The sequence below is a fragment of the Dermacentor andersoni genome, chromosome 1 (assembly GCF_023375885.2).
Source record: "Dermacentor andersoni chromosome 1, qqDerAnde1_hic_scaffold, whole genome shotgun sequence".
In the NCBI taxonomy this organism is placed as follows: Eukaryota; Metazoa; Arthropoda; class Arachnida; order Ixodida; family Ixodidae; genus Dermacentor; species Dermacentor andersoni.
The window spans coordinates 166,740,938-166,746,714 of NC_092814.1; the positions used below are offsets into that span (position 1 = coordinate 166,740,938).

Consider the following 5,777-nt stretch of genomic DNA (forward strand, 5'->3'; position numbering starts at 1 on the left):
GGTGGCGCCGTTCAGGCTATTGTACGGTAGAAACCCAAATGGGCCCCTATCAATATTGCAGCAAACTTGGACGGGTGAGATCGCGGTGCCCTCAACTCTGAGAGAGAAACCTGCCAAGTATTTGCAGCAGCTGCGGGAGCAACTAGAACTAGCCGCGAGTGTAGCTGAGTTGACAAGCACCGAGCGCCAGAGCAAATATGCTGAAGCTTACAATAGGAGGGCACGGACTAAAGAATTTAAGGTCGGGGACCAAGTACTCCTCTTTGACACAGATCGGGCAACCAAGATGGCCGCCAGGTGGTTGGGTCCTTTCACAGTTATTGGGAGAGAGAGAGAACACTCGTATCGCTTGCAAATAAATGACAGAAAGACTTCGGTAGTGCACGCTAACCGACTCAGGCCGTACTACGCTAGAGTGAGTCATGTGGGGGTAGTGTTCGAGGAAGACGGAGAATTTGGTGAGGTGGAATACGCGCCGCAAGCTGTATGCACTTCAGTGAGCGAGCACGCAATAACTGAAGACAAGCTAGCTCATTTGGGTTCAGATGCGCGCACGGAAATCGAGGCGGTATTTGAGAAACATCGCTGCGTCTTTGACGGAAAGCCTGGGAGGGCGCTAGTAGGGCGACACCGCATCGAACTGGAGGAAGGATGTAAACCAAAGAGGACGTTTCCTTACAGAGTCCCTGAACTACTAAAGAAAGAGGTTAGTAGGCAAGTGAAAGAGCTTCTTGAGTTGGGCCTCATATATCCTGTGGAGAGCGAATTTGCACACCCGGTTGTGTGTGTTGGTAAGAAAGACGGGTCAGTGCGCATGTGCGTCGATTATAGAACGCTTAATGCCGTGACTAGGGTAGATGCCTTTCCAATGACCAATCCACGGGAGCTGATCTTCCGAGTTGGTCACTCGAATTTTATAACAGTCGTCGATCTGAGGAGAGGCTACTGGCAGGTACCGATGGAACCCCAGAGCGAACATCTTACGGCATTCGTGACACATGATGGGCACTACGCATGGAAGGTAATGCCATTTGGGCTGAAAAACTCTGCGGCTACCTTTCAACGGATGGTTAATTCATTGCTGGCTGCACACCAAGCTTATGCGTCAGCGTACCTAGATGACATTGCAATATTTTCAAATACCTGGAAAGAACACCTGCAGCATGTAGACATAGTGCTTAAACTGCTAAGTGATGCTGGGCTGAAAGCCAGCCCTGAAAAATGCCAGGTAGCGCAAACTCATATCCGCTATTTGGGACACATAGTTGGCTCTGGAACTCATGCACCAGACCCTGAGAAGATAGCTGCCATAGAAGGCCTTGTGCCACCTCACACAAAGAAAGAGTTGCGAAGTCTGTTGGGGCTTTGCGGGTATTATCGGGACTATGTCGCAAACTACGCCGACGTGGCGAGCCCGCTTACAGCTTTGACAAGGCGAGGAGTTCCTAATTCAATTCCATGGTCGGAAGAAGCGCAGTGCGCGTTCGAAAGTCTGAAATTAGCTCTCTGTCAGGCTGTCGCCATGAACACTCCTGAGCCTCATCAGCCGTACTGGCTATTCACTGATGCGTCAGCGACGGCGGCCGGTGCCTGTTTAGCTCAAATGTCAGCGGACGGAAAAGAAAAGCCAATCGCTTTTGCTAGCCATCGCTTTAACCCGACACAGGCGCGCTGGTCGACTATAGAGAGAGAAGCCTTTGCTATTATTTGGGCACTCAAGAAATTTGACTACTGGCTTTTCGGAGCAGTGGTGAATGTTGTCTCTGATCATAACCCATTGTCATATTTGACAACCAGCACCCCGCAGGGGGCCAAGTTAGCAAGATGGGCGCTTTCACTACAGCGCTACAATGTAACGGTGCGTCACCGGAAAGGAACATGTAACGCCAATGCTGATGCATTATCAAGGCTCTCGAATCGTTCATGGGAGCCAATCGAGTAAAGAGCAGAAAAGAAAGGATAGACAAAAACAGCCATGCCAGCTGGGACAGGCGTGAATGTTCCCGTTCACCCGAAGGACGTGTGCGTGGGACAGTTCAGCCTTGATCAAACTTTTTGTGGTTGTTGTCGTCCATGTGTGTGAGGGTTATAAGACTGTGGACATACTATATATGTATATAACCTGCATATGTCACTTTTCTGCTGTTGTGCCGTGCAGTGCGTTGGAGTGTTACTGTACATACATGAGTATTTCTTTTGCATGCTCACTGCCATGAATGTGTTGATCTTTCGCCCTTTTCTTTTATCGCTGTGAGAAAATTGTTTTTTTTCTCGGTCCTTTCAGTTCATTTTCCTGTTCCTTACGGACTCCGCAGCACCCGTGTTGGGCAGAATAGGTCAATTTTCTTTGACGGAACTTTCAGAGCCTAAATTCTAGGATACAGCGCCCTTTGGCTCTTGTAGTATAGCTGGGAACATTGTGAGCCCAGTATACTCTTTAGGAGGGACGTGTAAGGTCGCTCTGATTGTTCGTGTGCTTAAGTGTCACGAATCGGGCCACGTGCGGTGTGTATAGAGAGGGGGTTCACTCCCCCCCCCCATGTCAGCGGGGCAACCGTTTCTGTATTATGTGGGGTCACGGACCGCGCGGTTTTGGGTGACGCGTCGCGGCAGGCGCCAGGCGGGCGAGTGCCGATTCCGGAAAGTCGGTATTGTGCGCAGGGCGTTGGCAGTCTGCCGACGGTCACACGAGCCGCACCGACCTGCCTTGAAAGGGACAGCTGTACACGGTATCGTGGGCCTGGCGCCCGAGTGCCTGACTAATTGGAGGCGCCGGCGAGGTTAAGAAGGGCTTAGCAAACTTGACCCCGTGCCGCATATACGGAGAAGGAATCTATTCTTCTACGCGTCCGGAACGAAATCGCCAGCCGTGTTGTTGGGTGCGACTGCCTGTGGGGTGTCGAAGGTCAGCTTACAGTGCACGCTGTAGGGGTGCGGTGTACACGTGAAGAGTGCATTCGGACGGCGGCGTCTTGTAAACACGCACTCGGAGAACTTTGTCTTGTAGACAATAAGTTTGAAGGACAAGCAGGGCCATCCGTCTCCCACACGACCAAACTTTGAGTACAGCGGCACTACGTGGTGTCGATGCCCCTGCTTCCGAGACATTTGCGGCCTAGACGCCGTTGGGATTTGAGGCGGTCTAGCGATAACTTGTTCGGGCCTGGCGTGGTTTGCTGAGCCCGTCACTAACTACGTAGAAACGAGAGGGCAACGGAGTTTTGGGGAAAAAGGAAAAGAGCTTTGTTTTCCAATATGCTTATTTTTAAGAGTAAGCCCATCCCTCTGGGTTGTGGCTTAACAAACGGTTGACTCTGATTGGCAACTGAACCTGTGGGACGGGCCAACGGCCCTACCGCCTTTTTTTCTTTGTATATTTGGGCTATAAAAATCGGGACGACATGCTGTCCCTCAGACTTGGCTGAAATCAGGATTGCTGATAGATCAGTGAGCCTCCGTACTATGTACGTTAAAACGAGTCTGGGCTCTAACAGTCATTGAGACAGTCGATGAGTGAGACTTTGTTTCTCAATTGTTCATGTTTGTAATGTATTTGTTTTACCTGCCATGTATATAGAAAAGTTCAACTATAAATATTTCTTGTACATCTGATCTGCATCGTTTCCTGCCTGCGTTTGATCAACAACTGCCGATCATCGTCCGAGAAGCTTCAAGTTCCAGCGGTGAAGCGAGGACAGAGAACGAACGAAACATTACTTGAGGGAACAGAGCAAGCTAATTATTTCCCTGAAGTGTGCTGAGCCAGGAACACCAGCACACTACCACCCTTTCGTGAACGCAGTGCTTGAGGCTTGAAATGCCAAGCTACGACCAGGACCGGCACAACATTATACGAAAGACTAGACAGCTCACTTGCAGTGTTGCTAAACATTGAGGTGTCAGTGACATACCACTTTAAATACAAAGCTCAAGATAGTCACGAAAAAAAGAAAAGATACTTCAGTTGGCCTGAGGCCGCAGTCATCTATTTGGGAACGTAATTACAGAAATGTTGGAGAGCCCTCGAAGAATTGGAGGTCTTTCAGCTGGCAGTCAAGATACGAGACACGATGAGAGTAATCGCGTGGCCTTCAACTTTCATGCCTTTTCTACGGTTCTCACGCCAGGAATCGCCATAGCAATCAAACATAGTTGTTGCATTGAAAAAGTGGGAAACACATAGACCAAGAACCCATCTACAAAAGGCCCCGCGTCATTCCCCATGCCTGTTTCCAGAACAGACGTTTCATAAACCTAAGGCATCCACAGGAGCATATTATTAAAATCTGCATTTACCTCGAGCTCGCCTACATTGTATAAGTTTTGCACTACATGATTTTCCGTTATTGTAAAATGCATTACCCTCACCCCAATTTTTCGTTGTTTTAAAAGAATCGAGTCTAGAGGCCTGCGCACCGTCTTGAAACTCCTGCTGCTCACGTCTGATGTGCGTATAAATTGCGACGTCAAACACGTAACAGTATTAGCGCTGCGTCTTCGCTTCTTGATTGGCTGAGGAGTCTATGGGCAAGTACTTTTCCAACTTAGAACGACAGAAAGCTGAGCTAATTGGTAAGGATTCATTATGCAAAAAAAAAAAGGTAAGGCGTGCAGACAGGACACAAGAGAAGAGAAGTGAACAACATGAACAACATGTTGTCTACTTTTCTTCTCTTGTGTCCTGTCTGCACGCCTTACCTTTTTTTTTGCATACTTTTACAACGCCGAACAAGCTGGATACTCGCCTGATTTTGAGCTTGCATAATCTCGGGGACTGAATAGTCTAGCCTGTGCATACATGCAGCCTAGCCTGCGCATATAATTATATATGTACTGTACGTTCTTTCTGCAATGTCATGCTGACCCGTGCACCCATCTGTGACACTGTAGACTGCCTCTTCAGGCGCGCGTATCTCAGCATTACTGCTCGTTTGCATTGTTCCCCCGGTGTAGGGTAGCCAACCGGACATGATTCTGGTTAACCTCCCTGCCTTCTTCTTATCTCTTTTCCTCCTCCCTCCTCGCCCACGAATATTGTTGTGTTTGGAGGTGAGAGAGAGAGAGAGAAACAAGCTTTAATGATATGCTGGAGATGTTTGCCTGGCTGTTTGCCTGACGTGCTACTCCAGGTGCTGCTGGGGGATGATAATGATATATACAGTGATAACCACTTAACAGCACATAGTCACACGCGCACACGTGTATATATATATATATATATATATATATATATATATATATATATATATATATATATATATAACATAAGAAGCCAACAAAACAATGACTCCAAGGACAACATAGGGGAAATTACTTCTACCTACTACTTGAATTAAATACTATGATAAATTACTGGTAATGAAGGTAGATGAAAAAACAACATGCCGCAGGTGGGGAACGATCCCACGTCTTCGCATTACGCGTGCGATGCTCTAACCAGTTGAGCTACCGCGGCGCCGTTTTCCCATCCACTTTCTTGGGTATTTATGTTTTACTACTAGAACTAACCTTGGGAGTGTTAGCCTGCGCCATCACTCACAAAACTTGGCGGCGGATTTGCAAGCGCCACGAGTACGTGATCATTTTGGGTAAACGTAACTGGTCGATAAGCCCACACATATACATTATACATAAACCACAGCTCCATATACAGATGTCAACTACATATGAAGAGATTTCAACCAATGTGGGAATGCACTTCTCCGGTCCAATACGAGTGATGTTAAATAAGGTCGGACTTAAAACACCGGCCTGCGAAACTCCTCGATGTACTGTGT

The 5,777-nt window shown here is 48.0% G+C and overlaps 1 non-coding gene across 1 annotated transcript; it reads right to left on the reverse strand.

Annotated features, from left to right (window-relative positions):
• Nucleotides 1–5,382: 5,382 nt before the first annotated feature.
• TRNAT-CGU (transfer RNA threonine (anticodon CGU)) lies at nucleotides 5,383–5,455 on the reverse strand. The gene has a single exon. It is a non-coding gene; the product is annotated as a tRNA-Thr (tRNA).
• Between the last annotated feature and the right edge of the window lie 322 nt (nucleotides 5,456–5,777).